Below are 24,987 nucleotides of genomic sequence, written 5' to 3' on the forward strand. Positions count from 1 at the left end.
CATCTATATTGTTCAAAAAACAATGCCCCCAATTGCTTCCTCCTTCCTCTGGCCCTCCTTTTAGCCAAAAAATATGGAATGTTTCATGGATTTGCGTGTCATCCTTGCGCAGGGGCCATGCTAATCTTCTCTGTATTATTCCAATTTTAGTATATGTGCCGCGAGCACAAATCTGTGTGTTTTTGCTGTGTACTTTATGTACCTTAACTCATTTAATTTCCCCAGTAGCTTTCTGGGAAAGTATCATTCCCTTTCACAGGTAAGGAAAGTATCGTTCCCCTTCATAGGTGAGGAGATTGAGGCTCATTGCATGTGCAGGTAGTAGATGACAACAGCGTGTGAACCTAGATTTTTCCAACTTCAGAGACCATCATGTTTTTTTACTAGGCTTCACAATTTGTATACTGTATGGTGCTCTCTGAAAATATATTTTTAAAATAAAAGCTTTTTCAAATATCAATTATGAATGTTTTTTCCTGTCAAATTTATAAAATACAAGTCAGAATGCCTTATGAAATCAGGCTTGCTTAACTTGAAAACAACTGTGTCTAGCCTGCATGTACTTAATAAATATTTGTCCTCTTTCATAGATTCAAATATTCTCATTTTGGTTCTTTGGATTTTTCTTTTCCCTTTTCATCATCTACCTGCACATTTTCTATTGAACTGTCATCTTCCATATCACTAATTCTCTCTTTATTTTTATCTATTATGGTGACACTGATTAACAAAATCCAATAAGTTTCAAGTGTACGATTCAACAGTAAATGAATTCTCTCTTCAGCTGGGTCTAGTCTGATGTAAATCCATTTATAGCATTCTTAATTTACTTTATTACTTTGTATTTCTCAGTTCTAGAATTCCATCCATTTTACACACACACACACACACACACACACACACACACATATACGTATTCCAGTTCTTTGGTGATAGTCTCATCCTGTCACCTATTAAACATGTTAATCAGTTAAAGTTTATGTCTAATAACTTCAATATCTGGATTATCTGTGAGACTCTTTCTATTGTCTGTTTTTCTTTTCTTTTTGGTTTTGTCTCTTGGTATGCTTGGTGATTTTTAATTGAATGTTGAGCATTATAAATGAAAAACTATGGAGACTCTTGATGGTATATTCTTCTAGAGGATATTTTCTTTGGCTTCTGGCAGGCAGGCAGAGTTTTAGAGTAGAGCAGATCATCTTAATTTAGTCTCTCTTACCTAGAAGATGTAGCCCCTCAGTGGCCCCAACTGAAAGCCTGGAGTGTCCACCAGGTCTCCTTTACTTCAGCGAGCTCCGAACTCCAGTTATATCTCCTTCTTAGTGGTCACAGTTCTGCTTACTTTATCACTCTAGCAGGCATTTTCTGCTCTGCTTCTCTCGTCTGCCTGTGAAATTTACAAATCAGCAAATGCTTAAGTGGTGGTCTGGGGGGAGAGTTCCTGGGCAACTTTTATGCTTGTTACTCTGAAAACTTGCCCTTTCAGGTTCCAGTTGTCTCGGTAACTCAGATTCCTACAAAGAGATTTTTGTTTGTTTGTTTTTAAATTTTATCCAGTTTTTCTACATGTTTGCCTGTCCTTGTTGGAAGGTGACATCTTTTTCTTTTTTTAAAGCTTTGGTATTTAAGTAAGTAAGGCTGGTTTTTGATTCAATGGATTTCCTCAGAAACAGGTGCCATTCAGATGTGCAGGTGCGAGATCTCTGCTTGAGTTGCAGTCTAGTCTGCTACCTGCTCATACCACAAGAACTTTGGGTTTTCTCATGTCATAACTTTTGCTTTGTTTTCTGAGGAGATAGTAAGTGAAAGAAAATGCGTGTATCCAATATTATGTACTCTAGCAGATACAGAATGGTAACTTTATTTAGCAGGGAATGGGTTTAAATACATGATAGAGACAAAGGAAACTCAGGAGACTCGTATTCCTAGCTTGGTCTCCCAGGCAGGAGCAAAGAGTGGTAATTCTTCCACAGAGGGAGAGGAAGCCCTGTTGATTTCTCGTGACTTTGCCTTTTTACTATACTTTGTACTTTTGAGGGTTTGCAGTTTTGAAGAGTATAGTAAGTAGTTCTGAAGTGTTTTCAATGCTATTCGTGTTTGTGTATAGATAATGTGTGTGCATATCAGCAAATACACAGTACACAGCCCCCTGTTCTCAAAGTGGCATTGAATGCAAAAACATAAGTTCTCAATCTCAACCTCTAGGGAAGGAAAGAAAATTAACAAGAGGTTGTTAACTTTGGCAGGAATTTATGGCTGTAAGATTTCATCACCTTGCTGTCATATCAGGTACAGATAACTCTGCCCTAATTTATTTATTTTTCTGCTTCCTTTTCTGCCAGCTGTGAACCTGGCAGCGGAAGGAAGCCAAGTTGCATTCCAGTTTTTTGGAGGCTGGAAGTTGGCATGAATGCTTTCCTTTGGAGGGATGACTTTTCACACTCTAGCTTATTGACTAGCCTGCTCCTTCCCTCTCTTCCTCCTTTCATATTCTTATCGTTAGTGGGATTACAAAGAAAGTGGATGAAGTGCTTTCTGTCCTTAAGAAACTTGGAGTTTAGTTGTATAGAACTAAATATCAATAGAAAAAATTAAATAGCAACAGACATTAATAAAAAATGAGGCACTAGGTGGAGAGCACAGACCCTGCTATAGAGATTAGATGGGAGGAAGGATCAGACTGGAGTCACATGGAAAGGCTTTGGACTTGGGAATTGGAAGTTCTCGTGCATTTAGAATTGGCAAGGAGCGGGGTGGACATCTTTGTTAGGGGTCTAGAGTACACAAAGGCTAAAGCTGATAAGGAGCAAGGTGAGCATAGTGCCTTGAGCGTGTCAGTGTAAGAATGTGGGGAAAAAGAATGTGGGGCAGACAGGAGGAGAGGCTGAAGTACCATGTTACAGTACCTCAAATGCTAGTTTCTGGGTTGAGTTTGGACATGCCATAAGCAAAGGGGGGCATCAAAGGTCTCTAAATGGGTGAGTGCAGTGATGATTGTTTTAGGAAGATTTAGCTTCTGGAAGGGGAAATATTGTAGGCCTGGAGGGTAGGAGGTTTTGCTATGATCCCAGTGAGTGCGACAAGGGTTGGTGATATGAAAAGGGAAATGAAAAGGGAGACTGGAGAATGTTTTTGAAAGAACACCGGTGACTGATGGGCTATGAATAGAGGCTGTTGGCATTTTATGCAAATGTAAATTATAATACAGCATAACAATATTGGCAAATATTATTTTATGGGAACAATTTTAATGTAACCCTAAACCCTTCCTTTTCACCTGTGACAAATAGTCAGCTCTCATGGTACAGTTTTTCACACTTGACAAAATAGATCCATTCACACAAAAGGCAATTTTTAAGTAAGGAGAATCTGACATTATGAATTGAAAGATATGTTGTCATGGAAACAGAAAATCCCCTAATACATATTGTATTGGACCTCTAATGAGGAGGAGCTGGGATGGGCATGGCCTCCCATGGATTGACATTAGTGGCCCCACTAGTGTGGCATTCCTGTCACTAGAGGTGTTCTTCTTTCCTGGTAGCATTGTCATTATTCCTGACTCTAGAATGTCTCCTCCATCATGACGGTGCCTAGCCTAATGCCATTCTGGAAATGTCATAGCTCACAGAGTGGCTGGATGAGCATAGTGCCTTGAGTGTGTCAGTGTAAGAATTTCACATGCGTTACTGACCTTTGTTCCAGATGAGCATTTCCTCAACTATGGGCCATGGAACACTCTCCTGGGAATGTTGATGTGTATGTCAGAAAAGGAGTTCCTTGCAGAATTAAGTTTGAGAAACGTTGCATGTTTTATTTCCTACCTTGAGTCTTCTCTGTAGATCTCATTAGCATATTAATGGCTCTGAGAAATTGAGCAAGCAAAGAAACTGGTTTCACATCGTTGAACCCAATGTTGCCTCTATTTACTTGACCATGGACTACTATGTTTGCATTCCAGTTACTAACATCTGGGTGTCGAGGTTCAGGTTGGGAAGTGCAATTCTTCCTGGTGGCCTCCCTGAAAGCAGCACAGTCCCTTCAGTGGATGAGCAAATGAATGTTTATGAGGCTCCTGCTTTGTGCTATCATTGTGCCAGTGTATGTCCGGGGTTCACATGAATTCTCACATTCAAACTTCAAAACAACCCTCTGAAGTGCATCTTAAGGAAATTGAGGCTCAGATGAGTTAGGTCACTTGTCTAAAGTTACATGGTTAGGAAATGACAGGTCAGAATCGGAGTCTAAATCAACCCCAAGTTTAGTGTGGGACTCCTTTGCCAGCCGTCCGGGAACAGTTTGGGGTTCTGTCTATAAAAGAGTAGCTGCTGTTTCATCACAAAGGGTCATGCTTCACCACTTTAAACAAATACAAAAATCTCTGTTGGTAAAATACATATCCCAGGTATTTTCGGAGGCAATTTATTTCATTGTGGTCAGAAAAGAAGCTTTGAACCAGGTGAATCTATACTGATCCCATTTTGGCCCTTTCCTGTGGGGGTGCAAGTCCCCACTGACACCTCTCTTCCTTAGCACTGAACAGCGTGGACTCCAGTGGACCCGTTCATTCAGCCCTCACCTTCCTGCTTTCAGTTTCCCAGAGCTGGTGCCCCACCCATCCTCACTGATCTGCCACCATGTCCTCATGCCCGCCTCTGTAAACGGTAGTTCAGAATGTCTAAAAAGGGATGCAGTCACCTCCTGAGCATCCTAGCATAAGACCGAACATTGCCAGAGAAAATGGAACAGGATGGGCAGATAATTACCTGTTTTTCCAGTTGCTTGATGGGTTTCAGTGTTCTCTGCTGGGCCTGGAAATTTCTGAGGTGCTCAGAATATTTTAGCTTCTTTTTCCTGCTTCTTTTTAGTAGTTGTCCTTGTTTGGCCAGGAGAGCAGAAGGCCAGAGCAGCTCCTTGTGCTGTCAAGTCTGTTCTGAGTGTACCTTACTGAGGGAGGGCTTGTTAGTTCATCTTTTCAGCTTCCTCTTACCTGTCAAGAGGCAGAGATATGGCACCTTTCTCCCCCAGAACTGGAGCTTTATGGGATAGAGTTAGATGTGAGTTTTCTCTGGCATTTAGGTAGGACCATTAAATTGCTCCCTATTGCTGTTTGCTTCCATGTTCTGTTAGTAACAATTAATTAGTTTTAAAGACTTAGAAACTACACAGATGGGGGAAAATGTTCCAGCTTATTTAAGTCTCTATCTTTCAGTCACTTTTATTGAAAGTGAGGGAAAGGAGCAGCATTCTAAAATGAAATTCGTAGGTTATCTCCAAGCCTTCTTTGAGTCATCCAGCCCTCAAATATTTATTTATTCCTCATCTGCAATCGCAAGGCACTATGAAAGATCTTGGACACCAAAGACCATCATCTCAAACCCTACCAGATCAATCTATGTGTTCTGTTCATGAATTCAGACCCTCCTGGGACATTGAAAGTTAGTACCTCCCTCGGTGCTAGGCATATGTTGGTGTGCCACAAGCTTAGAGAGCTGGGTTGTCACTGGCAAGGGGATTTTTGCACCTAAAAAAAATCAACTCTCAGGTAGCAGCACAGTCCCTCAAATGAAAGAACAAATGAAGGATTATTAGAGTCCTGCAGTCACCATGCAAGGTGATTTATGTATATTCCCTTACTTCCATCTCAAAACAACCCAGGAAACAACTGAGGAAACTGAGGCCCAGAAAAGTTAGGGAACTTATATAAGACATGACAAGGTCATAATGGAAGCCCAGAACAACCCTAAGTTCAGTGCGGGACCCCATTGCTCCCTCTTTAATGAGAAGTGCAGTAAGGTGGGATCCAGAATCTTCCCTGGGCTTTGCTAGATGTGCTCTGGTGGAGGGAGAACTATGAATGGAGGTTTGGGGCAGCTGGGAAAAAAAAAAAATCTTTTAAATTTGCTGCATCCATTTTTCCTGGAAAATTTGAAGTGGTGTTGAGCTCATAGCTCCTCTTAACTAATTTTAGTGGTTTTAACATCCTGGACCAGCTGCACTTTAAAAAGTACAGATGCCCAGTCCTATCCCCAGAGGTTCGTGTCCTGGGAATCTCTGCTTTTGCAAAGCTCCAGGAGATTCCAATGTGCATCCAAATTTGAGAGCTGGTGGCCCCACGATGAGTCATTCTGGCCCTTCTAACTCATTACTGCTCGCCCAGGCTTTCTCTCCACCCCCATCTTAGTTTTCCAAGACATCCCCTGGGTGAGGAGGCGCTGGCCGTTTGAGTTTTAATTATGTATAACTGTGGAGCTTTTTACCTGACAACCACTGGTTTCTAATTTCCATCTTAGCTTTGAATTCAGTCATCGCTCTCTCTCCTAACTTAATCTTCTCTTTTGTTTGTTCGTTTGTATTTATTTATGTTTTGGTAAAAAGGATATTCTTGCTCTTATTTAATTCCATACTTTCAGTGGGGGTGGTTTATGCATTTTTATCTTTATCAAAGACTTTGAGACGGTGCAATTATTTAGTTTTAAATTTCTCCTCCGTAAGTGATAGCTTCATGAATAAGATATGGCTCCTTTCTTTCAGCAGGCACTTCCTCGCTGCTCGGGTTACTCTCTAGTTTGCCTTTGCTCTTTTGGCTTCTGGAAATTCAAATTCTCCAAGGCAAGGGTGAAATACTTAAGTACATTGACTTGTAGTGTATATACCATCTAGTAATTGTCCAAGAAAGGTGCTGACTTTCTTAAAACTGACGTTACGAGAGGGTATTGTGATCGAGTCTCTGCTGGACTGGTTTTGCCACAGTTGAGCTCCATTAGAGTGACCCAAATAATACTCAACTCTTGGCAATGAACTGCTGTTTACCAGCTGTAGAACTGAGATTCTGTCACCAGTTGCTCTGGGTAAATTGGAGTTTTAATATTTGTCTTTGCCTCTGTTTCTGACTTAGGTGGCTTTGATTCGCTTGGTGATGGACTGTCTCCAGTTAGTGTGATTCCTCATCCGTGCTGACAAACATATCTTGTCACATTTTAGTTTAACCTCCTTTGAATACTTTCTATGCAGTTGGACATTTATACAACATATTTGTGTGGCGTGCCTGAATTAGCTTAGTGGTGGCTGCCTCTTGGCTCTGGGCATTTCAGGTGCTGATGTCTTTTTTCAGGGTTTAGATATAATACTCATTCAATCACTGTGGTGTCCGGGCTTCAGGTGGGCCTAAAAGTCAAAACTAGGGCCTTTATTTGGTTGCTCGGCTGCTGTCATGGGCTTGTCCCCAAAGAGGATCTTCTCTGTCTCTCCCTGCTCCCCTCCACGTCCTGTGTTGTCAGGTACCTCCTCCTGCCCTTGACCCAGAGCTGGGGCAAAGGTCAGGAGACTCTGGCGAGCAATTGCCATGTTTATCCATTCTGTTAATTACCCAAAGGTTTCTGCAGACAAGTTTACTAATCTTACTATTGGGGAGGGTGGAGACAATTTACCAAGCTTCAAATTCTCTGAGAAATCTGAGACAATAGGGATTTGTGGAGCTGGTTTTAGCACTAGGAACTAAATCCAGCAGGACTTGACTTGTCCAGGTCCCAAGTCTAAGTCATTCCTCATGGTTAATAAAGAGAAGACACAAATCTTTTCAGAACCTGTTTACCTCACTCCACTCCTCTGTGTGGCACGTGTTTCCAGAACTGTTGGTTCTAAACTTTGTCCACCTGAAATTTTTGGTTTGTTTTTTCTCTCCGGTATAGCAACTTCTGGTGGTTGTTATGGTTTTTGATGGATGATAGTTCTGGAAAAGACACATAAATAGAAGACTTAAGTCTGTTTTCATATGGAAATAAAGTGTGGAAATGGACTGTTTTGGGATTGTCTTTCAATTTCTTTTAGAAATGATTTCAGATGATTATAAAACCTATATTATAATTTCTTATGGAAATGATCACAAAACTACATTTAACTAAATGGCCTTAGCTCTATGCTAAGGTTAAAAATGTAATTTTAACCTGGTGTCTAACAAGACTCATTACTGACAATGAGCTTAGAATTAGGTGTTTTTGTTTGGCTGATGTCTCTATTCCTAAATTTTTAGATTTTTTTTTTCTAATGATAGCTGAGACTGAGATCTATCTGGTGTTGTCTCATGGTAAAACTTGCATCTTACTATCCAACAGGCCTTGAATGATTAAAAGCATCTCATGTTTGTCAATCTTTTAGAAGACCATCGAAATGTTTACTGTGGTAATAATCAGGAAATAGGATTTTGGTGGCTGTGAGATCTCTGTGATTAAACAGTGCACTATTTAAACTGAAGAAAGATTGGAGTGTAGTCATCAAGCTCCCAAAGAAAGAAGACAAGATGGTGGTACTCTAATGTGCTGGCTGGTCATGACTGGGGTCCCAAGCTCCCAGGCCGGGGACCCATACTGAGCTGTGGCCTGTTAGGAACCAGGCTGCACAGCAGGAGGTGAGCAGCCAGTGAGCAAGCGAAGCCTCATAAGTATTGGCAGCTGCTCCCCAGCTCTAGCATCACTGCCTTGGCTCCACCTCAGATCATCAGGCATTAGATTCTCATAGGAGCACCTGTTCCTGGTGCCAAAAAGCTTGAAAATTGCTGGTCTAACAAGTTCATCATGTCTTGGCAAGGCTAAAGGAGATTTACTTGTACAGGTTTTAAAAGTATGTGTTGGTCTGTTAAAATGTAATCAATTCAGGTACACTTTTATTTACCATGATGTATGTCATGGACAACTATACAATGTTCTTCATTGTTTTTACTGAAACAAATTAGAAGGAGGTGTGAAATTCGGGAGGGCCTCTTTTAGAGAGCCTTTGACAGATATCTTGGAGGAATCTTTATATTCTGCTTAATGGCCCTTGAGAAACCATCAGAACTCTCTGTTTTATTATCTTTTCCTCTCAGACTAGAATTTATCCAGGTCCCTGTGTTAAAAATAGTTCTGAAGGTGGTTTGTTTCCTGACCAAGCACAGACAGCAGGGACTCAACCATTGGACTTCCTGCTGAGGTCAAGATTGAGATACAGTTTTTTTAAATTGGCCAGGTAACATCTTTTGGTCTGGATGATGCCTGACATTTTCTCCACAACTTTTGAAAGAAATCTTTGTATCGCTAATGCTTTATTTTCTGAGATCTTCATGTCAAATAGTTTGGCGACTTCTTAAAGGATTAATAAGTTAGAGATTCTTTTGCTTGTTAAGAACCTGGATATCAAATGCCAGTCTTTCAATTTCTCTGTCAGACCTAGCTCCAGGTATTTATTCGTTACCGCTTAGCAAGGAGGAAGAAGGTAGGTGGAGCCTTGCCATGCAGCAACTGGAATATGACTTTTCCAGCCCCTATGTTTACTTCATCAGTACCAGCATTTTTTGGTTGGTGCAGATTCTTCCATTTTACACATTAGCACAGACACTCTCATGGAACAATTGGGCCTTTTGTAGTTAATCTCTCTCATGCCTTGTACACATGCACACCTGTGTATGTAGAGAGATTTAGAATTGTTCACAGGGAGTCCCATTGGAAGTGCAACATGACAGAGGTCTGTTTGGAAATGACACGCCTCCAGACTGTTTCAAGCTCTCGCTTTTGGCCCATACCAGCTGGTCCATGTTTCCTTTGTAATGTTTCTACGAACTAGGATACCTAGAAAGGTTGGCTCTCAGAGTGGCCGGGTGAGATAAAGCATCTATTTAGGTAAATGCTAAGCACATGGTGTATAAACCCGCAATTTTCCCTAATGAACAAACTGAAATTCCTTTTTCAGAAACAAGTAGCAAACAAATGTGACCTAGAGTCCTAGTGCTTTGGGCCCAGCAGGATTGTAGAACTCAGCGTCATAGTCTTTCTGTGCAGAGCAAAAATTTGAAGCGAGTTTTTCCATCCTGTTATAAGCAGAATCGTGTCCTCCTAAAATTCTTATGTTGAGATCCTAGCCCCTAGTACCTCAGAATCTGACTGTATTTGGAGATAGAACCTTTAAAGAAATGACTAAGGTAAAATGAGGTTATATGGATGGGCCCTTATTTAACACAACTGGTGTCCTTATAAGAAATGGAGGTTAGGACATGGACACATCCAGAGGAAAGACCATGTGAAGACTCAGGGAGCGGACAGCCATCTATAAACCAGAGGGAGGTTTCGGAAGAAACCACCCCCTTAGACACTTTGATCTTAAACTTCTAGCCTCCAGAACTGTGAGACAATAAATGCCTGTTGTTCAAACCACCCAGTCAATGGTGCTTTTTATGGAAGGCCTGGCAAACCAGTACATACCTTAACAGGCAGTCTTTGTTGCCAGCGTAATGTCTTTTTGAGGTATTTGGCCCAAACCAAAATGTAAATTGATAAATAAAATGCAGAAAAATCAACCCCACATCTTTGGTTGTGATAATTTCATAGATGGGGGTTCTGCACCCCTCAGGGGTCCCTCAGTAATTGCATGGAACGTCACTGCTCGCCAGGTTGACTCACAGGGTCTGGCTAGCTCTGCTGGTCTCCCGTTTTGTTCCCTTTTCTTTGCCTCTAGGAGTGGACACTTGCTGTCCTCCTGTTACAGGTCATTGAGAAACCTGGCTGCTGCCTGAGGCACAGCAGTTGGTGGCTGTGAATGAGATGAGAGATTTCCAAGTGGTAACTGTTATAGAAAGTCCCAGAATGGTCTAAACAGTAGGACTCTTTAAAGCATTTCATGATTTATCTCAAGAGCCTAATTGAGAGTTATGTTGTTGGTTAGTTTGAAGCCCATGATTAAGACATGTTAGAATTAAAAAAATTATTTTTAAATGAGTTGAATACACCTCTAATTGATTAGATGGAACTTTGGCTATAGTTTTTAATACTTTCTTCCCTACCACTTGCTGACTTTAAAGCTAAGAGATTCAATTTCAGTTTAGCCAAGGTTGCTGGCTGCGAGGGTACAGCTTGTAGACAGGTGTCATTGTTAGGTCCTCTATTATCTTAATGTCACCTTTATTTCTGTGACTTATGTGCAAATTTTTTTTGCACAAGGAGTTTAGGCACACAGAGTGTCATAAATTTACAGAACACTGGAAAAATGTAAAACAAAAAATCAAGCAAAAAGGCCTAGTGTTTTTCTGTACTCTGGAGGAGGATTTGTGTGGTGTCTACACTGGAGAAGAAGGGAAGAAGGAAAGAAGGAAGGGAGGAAGGAGAGATTGGAGTTTCAGGATGGAGTTTCATGGAACAGGAGTCAGGATGATCAGTTGTCATGGACTTTCTGTGTACTCCTGGCATGTTCTTCACAGTTTCCTCATCTGTCACATCTTCATCTTACCCTATCAACCTTGCAAAGTTGTTGGTGAGATTGAAAAAGAAAGCATATGAAAATAATGATCTGCAAGTCAAACTTAATAGACTCCCCAGGAGCCACTGATCCCATTTCTAAGTACCTCATTAATTTTTGATAAATTTTAATGTCTAAGTGGGAGAGAGCCTTTCAGAGGGAATGGAGACTCACAACACTGGAGCGCAGTGTCAGTCAGAAAGAGCTGTCCACCATTGACTAGCCTCTCTGACAAAGATTAGTCCCATGAGTTTTGATCAGGTCCTGCTGTGTTGGAGTAGCTTGAGTCTGCTTTCTGAGAGCCTTCTGTCCCCAGGAAATGCTGACCATTAAGCTCTCAAACCTCTTGGGAGAGCGAGAGGATTTGATCTCGGAGTGGGGAGGTGTGACAATGACCTGCGAGATCATCTACCCTCTACCAGCTAATATGGCAGAGCAAGAGCTAAAACCCAGCTGGCCCCACTTGGGAGAAATTGCTGGTTTCTGAACTGGCAGATGGGACTTAGGATTTGGGCTTAGATCTGGAGGCAACTGCCTGGTCTGTTGAGAATCCAGAAACTGATGGCTGGATGACAGTGCAGCCTTTGATCAGAACAGCCATTCCTTGCCAGCACAGATAAAGAAGCTGTTGAATAATTCATGGGGGTTGTCTTCAGCAGTAACAATGGGAATGGTCCAATCTGAAGTGCAAAGTGCTGGCTGCTCTGGAAAGTGTCATGATGGGAGAAAGTTTGATGGCCTTGATTGCCAGTGAATAATGATAAGTCACTCATAGGGTGTGTGCAGTCAGAGTCAGGCACTTGGACTGATGTGTTGAGGATCAGAGAAGGTGCTAAGAAATCCTGAGACAAGGAGAGATGCAGTGGGGCTGGGGAAGTAGGAAGAGGACATGGTGGCCAGGCAGAGGTGTCTGCACATCAGATGACATGTCCTCTTCTTGCCCTATCTGGCGAAGAGCAAAAATTCAGATGGGCACTTTGGCTACCTAGGGGCAAGGGCCTGATTTTTCTATGAGGTGGGTGGCAGTTAAGTGTTCTATCAAGTGTGAGCTGTTTTGTAAATAATGTCCCACCGATTCTGAATGAGTCTTCCCTGGGGTGAGGGTGGTGGGGCAGAGCATTTTCTTTTTAGGCTGGAATGAATTTCCTTGACAAAAGCAGAGTGGCAAACACCATCCATCCATCTATCCATCCATCCATCCATCCATCCATCCATCCATTCATTCATTCATTCATGCATGCAGAAACCACCATATTGTTTATTATTACTAATAAGGAATTCTGAATATTTCAGTGTTTTAGGTTAACATCTTGAGCAGAATACATACTCTGAGCATGATGCTTGCTGACTGGCTTCTGAGTCCCTATTCTGGTTTTAATTGCTTTTGTTTCCTTTGCTGTCAGAGAATCCCCAGAACAGTGTGGTGCCATGTTTTCACACAATCTAACAAGTATAGAATATTTACATGACCATGCCAACCACCAAGTAAACATAACCATGTGTTTGGACTATATGATACTGAGAGATTATTTTTATTTTGGAGGTGTTTCTTGACAATAGAGGCAATTTTATAGCCATGAGTGCTCAAGTAGTTGTTTCCCCTACTGAGTTATATATTCACAAAAAATCATGATCCCCTTTTCTGAACATAAGTGTGCCAGGATAGTTCATTGGGATGTTAATTAGTAAACATGTGGTCTTCTTCCACCACCTACTCTTCTCTATGATCTAATTAGGGAGGAAGCTGAAACTACTGGAGGAGAGCAACTTTTCCTTCTGTGAAAGTTGAAGCTCTGGAAAGGGATATCTCTAAGTGTTCCTGATGGGTAGAGATGGGGGAGTGTGCTTTTGAGATTCATAAGAGAGTGAAAGAAAGGGAATTCCTGAAGCCTGGGAAGGGGTTACTATGGTAGCAAAGTTATTGGGAGGCGAAGTATTGAAGAGATGGCATCATGATGATCCTGTTGAGGTGGGACCTAGAGACATGGGCTCCCATCATTGAGTATTGATACCCATCCTGGAGACATTGAAACCACTGGACATGAGATACTGGTTGGGACAATGGACATCTGAGCTGTAACCACCGAGGACCAGCCACCTGACCGATAAGACCACAGGGGCATTTTCAGTAAACATTGAGGCTTCAGAGACCTCAGGACCTTGGCAAAACCCTAGCCAGAGTAGAGGACGTATGTATGCACCAGTGATAACAGATTGAATGTCCTTCCATCTCAAAGGTATGTGGGACCAGAGCCAGATTTATGTGACGAGAATACAGAAATATCATATTTCTTTTAAACCTGAGCTCATCTGCTAAATAGAACCATATGAATAGACATATGGTTCACCTAATCTAAATTGCTTAGTTCACAAATGAAGGCAGTGAAACTCAGAACTATGTAACATTTTGAGGTTTCTTAACCTCTCCAGTTTTCTTATTTATTATCTGTAAAATGAAGGGACTTGGCTAATAGAATTCTTAAGAGGATTGTTTGAGAAATTGCCGAAAAAATTGGGAATTTGGTTAACAGAATCTATAACCTTGCTATTTTTAAATGCCTTGAACTTCCCTGAATGGATCCCATAGGGCCTCTACATATGCTGCTTCTACTCTTTGGAACTACCACCCTCAAATGTTGTGTGTGATCCTTTTGGACTCAGCCCAATGTCTTCTTCTCTGGGAAGCTTTCCCTGATAACCCTTGTACCTTAAGACTAGGTATGTCTCCAGGCATCCTGGTTTACCCTACATATTAATTCGTTTTTTTATTGCCTTTGTAACAAATTATCATAAAATTAGTGACTTGAAACAAATCAATTATTTTATAATTCTGGAGCTCAGAAGTCTCAAATGGGTGTCACTTGGGCTAAATGGGCTAAAACTCCAGGTGTCGATAGGGCTGTGTTTCTTCTGGAAGCTCTAGGGGAGACTCTGTTTACTTATATTTTTCAGCTTCTAGAGTTCTCCTGCATTCCTTGGCTTGTGGTCCTTTCCTCCATCTTCAAAGCCAGCATTTCAAATATATTTCTGACTCTGACTATCTCTACCTCCTTCCATCTCTGTGGACCCTGTGATTACGCTGGACCAACACGGATAATCTAGGATAAGCTCCCGATTTGCACCCTTAGTTTCCCTTTGCCATGTAACCTAAAATATTCACAAGTTCTGGGGATAAGAACACGGATATCTCTGGGGTGGGGTATTATTCTACCTACCACACCCCATCAGTGCTCTTGTCACACTCTATGGCAATTGCTTTTCACTTTGGCTGTCTCTTTCTCTAGACTCCTAGAGCTTAGAGTCTGTGTTTATTTCCTGCTGCCTTCCCAGCATTCTGTACAGATATTTCAAACTGAAAGCTTTAAGATGATGGTATGATCTGTGCAGTATTATGAATAGATTTAAATTTATTACCAACATTTAAAGACTGGGAGACTTTGCATAATAGCTGTGAGTTCCTTTTTAATGAAAAAAATGAGACTTGGCAACACTGGACATATGATACTAGAGGATCTTGGCTCTCGCTTGGCCTCCATCACTCATGCATGAACTGCCTGAGATCTGTGGGCATTTTGCATTAGGATCCTCACTTGTAATAAGAACCCCATATATTTATTTGTTGAATGAATGAATAACTCAGTGGCTGACTTAAAGCCTAGGTGATGGGTTGGGTTAAACTGGGAAGAGGAAAGAACAGAAGATCAGTCTATGAGGGCAGTTAGTACTAGGACTGGCAGAAAGCATCTGACCAGGTGGGATCAAGTGTGGTGTCAGGTGACATGGCATCTTAGCTGGGTCTTAAAAGAAGAGCCTGAGAAAAGGGTTTATGTATAGGTGATTTATTTGGGAAGCAGTCCCAGGGAGCCAGAATGAGGGAGTAGGGAGACTAAGGCAGGAAAAGAGGAGAGCCAAGATAAAGATGCTGTTATGAACTGAATGTGTTCCCCCACATTCATAGATTTAAGCCCTAACCCCCACTGTGGTGACAGTTGGAGACGATGCCTCTAAGGAAGTAATTAAAGTTGAATGTGGTTATGAGGGTGAGGCCCTGATCCAATAGGATTAGTGTCCTTGTAGGAGAGACACCAGAGAGCATGCTCTCCCTTTTTTTCTCCCTCCCTTCGTCTTTCTCCCTTCCTCTCTCCTTGAGAGTACTGAGGACAGGTCATGTGAGGACACAGAGAGGAGATGGCCATCTGCAACCCAGAGAGAGAGCCCTCACCTGACATCAACTCCGTCGGCACCTTGATCTTAGACTTCTAGCCTCCAGAACTGTGAGAAAATAAATTATTGTTGTTTAAGCCACGCAGTCTACGATTTTTTGTCATGGTAGCCTGACCAGACTAAGACAGATGCATTGTGGAGGTCACTGCTGTGGGCATTGGGCACTCACTTCTTCAAATCTTCCGAGGAGGCTTCAGATTGTCATCCTGGGATGACAGGAGGCAGGAATAGCGTTTACTGTTGGTTTCTGTCCCCCACTGGTCTAGTGTGGGCTCTGGGTGGATTAACTCTCCTGTACTTGTGTGCTGTGCATGTGCACAGGCCTGGGCATCTCTCAGTAGTCGCTGTGGTCTTGGGGAAGCCCCGGGGCAGAAGTAAGGATTTGAGGCACGTGTGAGATGCCATCAGCATGAGATGAGCTGGAGCCTGCATGAATTTGGCTGAACTTAGGAGTGAGTCTTAGAGCATGAGTCAGGATACCAGATGTGTCTGCTCATGGACACCTGGAAGTACTCAGGGTTCAGGAGGCCCAGGTTTAGGAGATAGGGAATGAATAAGCAGACAGGCTTAATTCACTGCTGGAACGTCAAAGGCCAGGGTTAAGAGGCCAGAGCTTTGAGGTGAGTTTGGGTTAATAGATGTGCAGGCTCTTAAATGATGAGTAAATAAAATCTGTAGTTTTGCCAGAAGACTCTACTTAATTTTTTCCTTTCCTTACCTTTTGGATTATGTCACACAGCCTTTTATTATTGCTACTTACCTGAGTAAGATCAATTGCCAGGAGTTTAACTTTTCCCTCTGTTCACTCTGTTGGGTGGGGGCCAGCTAATGAACAGTGAAATAACTTGATGGTAGCAGCAGAAAGGTAGCTGAGTATAACAATATCTAGAATAATAAACATTTATTAAATGAATGAATAAGTAATTCACAAATGAAAAAGGGATCTTGGCCAACTGACCATCTTTCTTCCAATTTAGGTCTTCAGTTTTGTTTTCTTAGTCCCCCCTCCCCAAAGTTTCTTGTTTCATCCAGTGTTTGTTTTTTTGGCATATGGAATTTCTGTATTTGATGAAGACGACCATCATGACTGTATTTTTTCCCCCTAGCTCTATTGAGACATAATTAGCATATAATTAAGGCACAAATGTGATGATTTGATACATGTATATATTGTGAAATGTTTACCACAATAAGGTTAGTTAACACCTCCTTTAACTCACATAATTACCATGTCGTTGTTGTGGTGGTGTGAGAACATTAAAGTTTTACTCTCACAGTAACTTCCAAGTACGTAATAAAGTATTATTAACTATATTCACCAGGCTGTACAGTAGATTTCTGAAACTTAGTCATCTTATAACAGGAAGTTTGTATTTTTTTACCTACATCTCCCATTTCCCCCCACACCCCAGCCCCTGGCAAAGGCCATTCTACTTTCTGCTTCCATGGTTTTGATGTTTTTAGATTCCACATATAAATGAGATCATACAGTATTTGTCTTTTTCTGACTTATTTCACTTAGCATAATGCCCTCAAGGTCATGACCGCATCTTGATTTTGGATATTTTCTGCTAACTTTTCCACTTTGCTGGATTTTAAGCCCATTAGTTATGGTCTTCGTGTTTTCTTAGTCGCTTCTCCTCCTGGAAATCCTCAGAACCCATCATCTCATTACAGGCTTCACAGCTGATGACTTGGAATCCCATTTAGTGAAATCTGTCTCTTTGGCCTTATGGCAGGTGTGACAGAGTGAAATAACCAGTATCATTGTAAGGGTCTTGAGCGAATTCTACATATCATTGATTTTAATCCTCATTGAGCGCATTGACTCCAAATTTCAGAATATATTTGCTCATCTTTCTTGGTCATGGTATGTGATAGAACAGATACCCCTGTCAGTTGACTCCTTGGACAGATTTTGGGATCACAGTGCCCTTACTTAATGCACATAGAAATCTCTGTTCTTTGGTTTCAGTGGTTACTGACCACCCCTAAGCTGCAGCCATGCATCCAGCACATGTATGTTAAAATGAAGGTAAGTGAAAGCCTCTGTACATATTTATTCTTAGAAAAGCCACTCATCATTAATCAGCAGCATCAGGAGTATCTTTTATAAAGATGACCATCACGATTGCATTGTTTTCCTCCTAGGGACCTCAAAGAAGGATCCACTTCAGTCCTTTCGTTTTAATAGATGAGGAGCTGGAGGTCACAGGGGTCAAGTGACTTGACTGGGTTCACTCAGTGAGCCAGTAGCCAAACCTTGGTTCAGAACCCAAGTGACCTAACTCCACGTCCATTGTCGATCTGAAGGACGGGACATTCATGGGGTCAATGAGAGTACATGTGACATTGGAAAGAACCACTTTCTTTTACCTTCAATTTTTTTTTCATCTATGTTTTTCACTAGTTAAGTCCAGGAAAGTCATATAGCATATAGCAGACTCTCATGTATAATATTGTTATTTCTGAGTAATTGAACTTTAGACAACTCCTGGGTGGTTCTCCCTCTATGAGGTTTTATAAAGCTTTTACATGTGTTAACATTCTGATTTAGTTTATTATATGAGGTGGGGCAATACTGTAATTGGATATTTGTCTTTACTGCTCATGTGAACCTAATATATCCTTTTATAGAGTAGTGCTATGCCTTGCATTTTATAGCACCTTCCTCTTAACAAACTCAGTGTGTCATTCATTAGGCTTCTTATATCCCTTGGCTTGTATTGTTTTAAATTGTGCTTATTTCTTTGAAAAAGGAGAATTTTAAAAGTGTTGAAACACATTCATAAGTTATTTCAGTGAGATACCATTTATCACTTAGCTTGATTAACAGAACGGGGGTACATTATGTTGGCAAGGGGCAAGGCAAAAAACATGCTCTCCTATGTGTCTGGTGGGAGTTAAATTGTGTAACCTCTATGAAGGATACTTTTGTAATATCTATCAAAATATTACATATACGTGTATATTTATATACATGTATACATACATACATATGGTATATATATACACTCTTAACAGTTCCATTTCTAGGAATTTGTTGTGGATATGCTTCAACATTGTGAAATTCCATATATATGGGAGTATTCAGAGCAGCACTGTTTGTTTCAAAGGATTTGACACTACCTCTCAGTCAATGGCAGAGAGGCTAAATCAAGTATGGCACGTGTATACAATGGATACGACCATGAAAAAGAACAGGGCAGCTCCATATGCACCCGTATGAAAAGATCTCAGAGATATACAGTTAAATGAAAATAGCAAGTTGCTACCATTTGTGTAAAAGGATGGGGAACGTATACATGATTGCTCATTTATGTGGAATATCTCTGGATATGTGCATAACAAATGAAACCGGTTACCTGTGGAGAGGCTTCCTGGGTCGCTGGGGCAAGGGCAAGGGCAAGGGCAAGGGCAAGGGCAAGGGCAAGAGGAGGCTTTTTTCACTGTAAACCCTTTTGTATGTTTTGTACCATTCAAAAATTCTAATTCCAAGTTTATTTTAGGAGCGAAAAGCACATATGTAAGTGATTTGCAATCTGTCCATTTAGAGTTTTTAATGATTATCGAATACACTGAACTATTATTCTTGCTGTAACTCTGTATGCTGTGTATATGAACATATATAATTATATGTAATATTTAAATTTATGCTCATATGTGACTTGGCTGGTGACTTAAAAGAAAATTTATTTTTCTGTCTGCAAACTGGTAAATTGTTGAGGTTTTTAGTGTAGTCAAAGATAGTTATTTATTTCAATTTTATGTAAAAACATCTAATATTTAAAACACACTTTATGTATGTGCAATTTTAAGACATGTCAAACCACATATTGCTTAGGGATACATGAATATGTAGTAAAAGTATAAAGAAATGCACAGACATAATAAACAGTAATTCCATGGGGTCCATGGTGAGGGGAAGTAGGGGATGGAATTCAGGAGAGATGGGTGCAGGATTGTTCATTGTTTTTTAAAAAATATCTTCTTGCATATTTCAAACATTGCGTAATAATTTAAAAAGCTAATATGTCTTTCTTACTGTTGGGAAATTATAGTTAGAATTCTGTGAAATCATAAAAAGATGCAGAAATAGTCTGGGCACCAACAACCTTTATTTTCCTTGTTCTCTGTTGTGTCACTCCAGTACCAAGAACAGAGCCTGGCACAGGGTGGGCCCTACAAAACATTTGTGAAAATGAATAAACAGGCATAAATGCCCTCTGAGCTGCTTGAATGGTGGCCGATGGGTTGTATGATCTTCTGGTATATCATCTTGTGTAATGAGACTCCGGGAAATGAAGTAGACATAACTGATGATGTCTGCCACCTTTCAGATGGATGGGGAAAAAATAACATTGTGAATTTTCAAAATAACTGGGAGTAAGGGTGAAATATTGATAGCTGATTAGGTCTATAATAAACTTCAGTTCCCACCTGTGCTCCAGAGCACTTAGCTTGAAAAAGACCTTTTTATGGGTCGAAGTAAGACCGGATGTTTTCTTTATGTGTCACACTCAATGACCCTCTTTATAAATACTGTATATTTGGTTAAGATGGCTAATGTGGGTGTAACTCTTGACTTCCCCGTAGCAATGCTGTTGCCTTCTGTCGTGTATTTATTCCCAGCCCAGGAACCAGGTCATATGGCAGTGCCTGGAATGACTGGCAATTACTACTGCCCACTTTCAGTGGTAGAATAATGTTTGCTTCTTACGGTAGCAGTCAGTCATGGTTCACGTGTCTGTTTAATAGTTAGAGATAGGGTGAAAAGAATATGGGAACGTGGCTGTCCTACAATAGCTACAAAAGATATGTTAATATCTGGAGACAATAAACGAATAATATGCTGTCGTTGCCAGTTACCACACCATGCGTAACTAGCTAGAACAATGCTGTCCGACAAAAATATAACATTGACCACATATGTAATTAAAATTTTTCTAGTAGCCACATTAAAAATAAAGAGAAACAGGTGAAATTAATTTTTAATTATTTTTTATTTAATCAAATTAAAATATTTTCATTTTGATACATAATCAATGGTAACAATTATTCAGATTTTATTCTTTTTCTTCATACTAAGTCTTGGAAATCCTATGTGTATTTTACATCTCCATTTGAGGGCTAAATTATCAGCAGATATATCTGATCTATATTTAGATTTTATAAAATTTACAGTTAAAAAGTAGATTTACATACCTGAGTTGTTCCATATAAACATAAATTTTTTTTCCAGTAACTGAATCAATCATTTGTTTTTAAATTAAAGTTAATTTAAATTAAATATTTAGTTCCTCAGTGTCATTAGTCACAATCAAGTGCTCAATATAGCCAGAATTTATTAATACATTTTTACATTAGATTTTTTTCCCTCTGATTCCAAGAATCTGTTTATCGGTATGTCTTTGAGAATATAATAAAGATTAGACATATTCTTACTCTTTAGTAGATCAGAAACTAATAAAAGAGATGTGTATGTTGGTTTGGGTTAAATTAGTTTCTTAAATAAGTCTTGCAACTATTTTGATGAACCTAATTCTGAGAACTTAGATTTAAGATCTAAGATTTAAGGTGAGTAAAATTCTGGACGATAATTCTTTCACAAATATACTTAAGCTCAGGTCAAAAAATTCAAGTAGCTCTAACCCTGAGAAGTAATATCTAATTCTCCAGTTTTTAGAGAAAAAGATAATAAGTCTGAAAAAAAGCAAGAGTCTATTCACAAATAATCAAATGGAACTTCAAAAAACTTAGAAATATAATTTCATTGTTTAAACGAATCTCAAGAATTAGTTAACAAGTGGATCGGTAAATTTAGCCACTGAACCTGAACTAGTAGAAATTGAGCAAACCAATTTTGAGTATGTATTTTATTCCAGATTTCTGACACCTCCCATATCACAAAGGAGGATGTTGATGTAGACAGCCTATCTCAACGCAGGGCCAGTTAGCCAGAAGAGAACCACTGGAGGAAGGCCAGCCCTTTGTTCCCCCATTAGCACGGCTGCTGGAAAGTGCTCAGAGCTCAGAAAAAAGGGGCCAAGGGTCTTCAGTGCTCCCATCTCCCTCAGTGATATCTTGTTAAGAGGAGTCAAGTCCTGGGACGTAAGGTTTTTATAGGAAGTGGAATTAGTTCTTCCCTTTAATCTCACAAACCACCAAGAATTCACTGGGGATCCCTGAAGTAGTTAATAATGTACAGACACCCTGACAGGCTGTCAAAGTGAAGGGCAGGGAAGGGGCCAACCTGATGTGAGTGCGATTTTGTGGGATTGATCCTGCAGAAGACTCATATTCAGCAGGGGAATGGCTAGCTCTTCTCACCTCATCTGCCAGCCGCCACTTCACTCTCCTGCCTGGTTAAACCTTCAACCTGATTTCACAGCACATCCCATTAGAAGCTAGCCATGGGCCTTTCTGTGAAAAGTTCATGTCAGCATTCCTGCCAGGCACTCCGTCGGGCTATCTGGCAGCTGCCTACACCCTGTGGTGGTTCTGTCACCCTGCACTGTTTCAGACAATCACCCAGGTAGGTAATCATTGCTCCCCATTAATATAAGGATGCGATGGAAGCAGTATTTATATGTGTGAGCCGGGCATATTTGTGTGCGTGTATATGTGTGCGCCTGGGCAGTTTAACATTTTCTTCTTTTGCTCTTAAAAGAAGTTCAAAAACCACCTTTTCTGATAAATACATGCATATTATGGAAAATATGGAAACCCACAAAGGACCTCTCTTAATCCACTCCCACCCTTCCCAGATAATCATCGAAGTAGCCTGTCTCCTTCCAGTGTTTGAAACAGTCCTTGATGAAAAATTCCACTGACTTTGTGTGTGTGTGTGTGTGTATTTTTTTTTGGAGGGGTCATAAAAACAAGCAAACAAATTGCTTGTAGCTTAAGGGACCTGTGCTTTTGACTTGAGGATAATTTGGCAATGGATTGTTTATGCCACAGAGCTTCTATACATACCATGTTTCATGTATGGGTACTTATTAAATGGGCATTCGTGAAAGTCTCATTTCTTACATTTTATCCATTTGAAGAGATCACTCCACCCCTAATTTGAAATAGTATCTTTTTTACACTGCTTTGACTTTGAATTATCTCACCTTGCGAGCATTCAGATGTCCCTGTTGCTGTCTCTGGCACTTGATTTCTAGCATGGTGTTTTCTAGAGAGGCAGTTTCTTAACCATTTTTTTTCTCCTGCCCATGATGATGGGCAAGTGGTCTCTGCAGCAGCAGTCGCTGCTGATCAAAACCTTGCCCAGTAGCCACTGAGCCCCTGGCTCTGCCATGCCCCTGGAGTCCCAGTCCTTCCTTCTAGGAAACTGAGGGTCTTTGTTCTAGGCTGCCATGTGGGGACCTTGCTGTTCCAACGAGGAGGAGGAAGAATGCTGATGATATGCATTTTGCCTATAACAGCCTCTTGGGCAATGGTCTTGGGAAGAAAATATGAAAAACAAATGTGAAAACTGAGGGTGACAGTTGAGATCTCATTAGCTTAGTGCCTGTCACAATATATCCAGGAGAAAGGCTATGGGCATGCGGCAGACTGTGTCTGAGGAGCTGAAACTGCACGTGTGTGGGTGCGTGTGCGCATGTGTGTTTGTGTGTGCACGTACGCACACAGACTGCATGCCTGGGGGTGGGGCAGGCATTTTAGGCTTTGCCATATAATTTACTTGCTTCAGCTTTAAAAAAAAATTGTCAGTTGGGTTGCATCAGCTTTGGATATTTTTCTTTCTGTGTGCTTTTGTGAATCTCTTTAAATTTTAGCTTGGGCTTTTTAGAGAGGCATTCACTGTGAAGAATAAACATATTATAGCTTTGCTTTTTAAAAATTTTTTATTGTGGCATGAAATGTATACAATAAATGCTTCCAGTGCACTATCTTCAGAGAACAGCCCAGATCAAGATGAGGGTATATTTATACTCTAAAGGGTACGAGGCCTTGATTTGATCATTTTAGGAATATGTTAGTATACCACCACTGCTCTTCCATTCCCCTGCCAGTCCAGTTCCCAATTCTTGAATCATCATATAAAAGCTTCTGAGATAAAGTCTGTCGCTTAGTTATAATTTTCATCAACAAAAATGGTTTTAGGACCAAGTTATGCCTGCACCTGTTTTCACCCTGATGAAGCTGAGGTCGGCAGATAGTACACAATGTCATGGAGGTCATGGGGTCATCAGGGCCTGAGCAGAGGGCATTTGTTGCTTCAGGAGTTCTCGAGTGGAAGCAGGGAACCTTACCGTGTTTGGGTTTGATTTCTAAAGCCCCGCCCTACAATTTGACGGCATTATGATGCCATGGAAGTATGGCCTGTCATGCAAAACCAATAAAACCTATAACCCCAGAGTTCAGCCGGGAAACTTCCATGATCAGGGAGCCAGACCAGATGTCCCTCTTCTAAAAGATGTTTTATAGCTGTTGGCTGGCCTCATTCTGTCTTCCTGGCGGCAGTGGCCAGGCCTCTCAACAGGCTGGATGGACATTTATAGAGCCATTTGCTATGTGTATACTTGGTTTTCAAAACCACAAAATGTGCTTAATATTACTAATTTCTCCAAGGGGCCGTTGGCTGGTGGGATAGTCGTTCTGATTTGGCAGTGCCGCCTTATTGTTCCTGTTGTTAAATATTTTGAATATGATCCCTAGGCGCTGAAAGCATTTGATGGGACCCCTAGCACATCTCCTCAGTCAATGCTATCTTTCTTTTTGATTTCCCTGCTGCCTGCAATGGCTCAGCAAGCCTACCACTCATGAACATAGCCATGTTTAATGTAAGATCCAAGGCCCCTTTGGCTACTTCACTACTATGAACTGAGCAAGATCACAGACTGTAGGAGACCTGGATCTGCTGTCAGAGTGTGTCTGCCTTTGCTTCTTCCAGCCATGTCAGTAGAGCTGCAAGAAATCCCAAGAAGAAACTGTCCGTCACAGCTCACTCCACTGCTGCCAAGGTAATTGGGAATTTGTGGACACTAGGTGCTTTCAAGGTTTGGATAGCTTAACTCATCTTGGCCAAAGCAAAACGGAAGCTTGAAAATCAGATTAGATTTCAAGCATCTTTTCCCCTCTGAGACCTTCAGTAGGGGATTCGAGAGTGGCTCACGTGCCTTAATTTACGTGTGCCATTGTTTCTGTTATGAGGTTCAGTGGAACTTGGGAGATGGAGCTGATACTGAATCGCTGCTTGGATTGCCCACCCTAAAAGGTTGCTGCAGCAACTCCTTTCCCTTCCTGTTTTTCCAAGGCTCCCGTTTGTCTGGTGCCACCTGAGGACTTAGAGCTGCTCTGCTGCATTCGGCTCTGCTGCCAAGGAACATAGCCAATCTCAGCGTTAGGGTGGCCGTCATGGGATCGTGGCTGTCCGTGATAGAGTTTGGGGGCAGGCCATATGAGCTATTGCTCTTCACCTCTCATCTGCCTGGGCCTCTGTCTGCTACTTGCTATGATTCTTGGCTAAAGAGCAAGGATTACAAAGTC

General features: G+C 41.0%; 1 protein-coding gene and 1 pseudogene across 5 annotated transcripts in view; one reads left to right on the top strand and one right to left on the bottom strand.

Annotated features, from left to right (window-relative positions):
* The window catches only part of FRMD3 (FERM domain containing 3), a 283,990-nt gene that overhangs the window by 84,945 nt on the left and 174,058 nt on the right, over positions 1 to 24,987 (top strand). The gene's annotated exons all lie outside the window — the stretch shown is intronic.
* LOC120613002 (uncharacterized) lies at positions 68 to 168 on the bottom strand (annotated as a pseudogene).

The sequence above is a fragment of the Pteropus medius genome, unplaced genomic scaffold (assembly GCF_902729225.1).
Source record: "Pteropus medius unplaced genomic scaffold, Ma_sr-lr_union100, whole genome shotgun sequence".
Taxonomy (NCBI): domain Eukaryota; kingdom Metazoa; phylum Chordata; class Mammalia; order Chiroptera; family Pteropodidae; genus Pteropus; species Pteropus medius.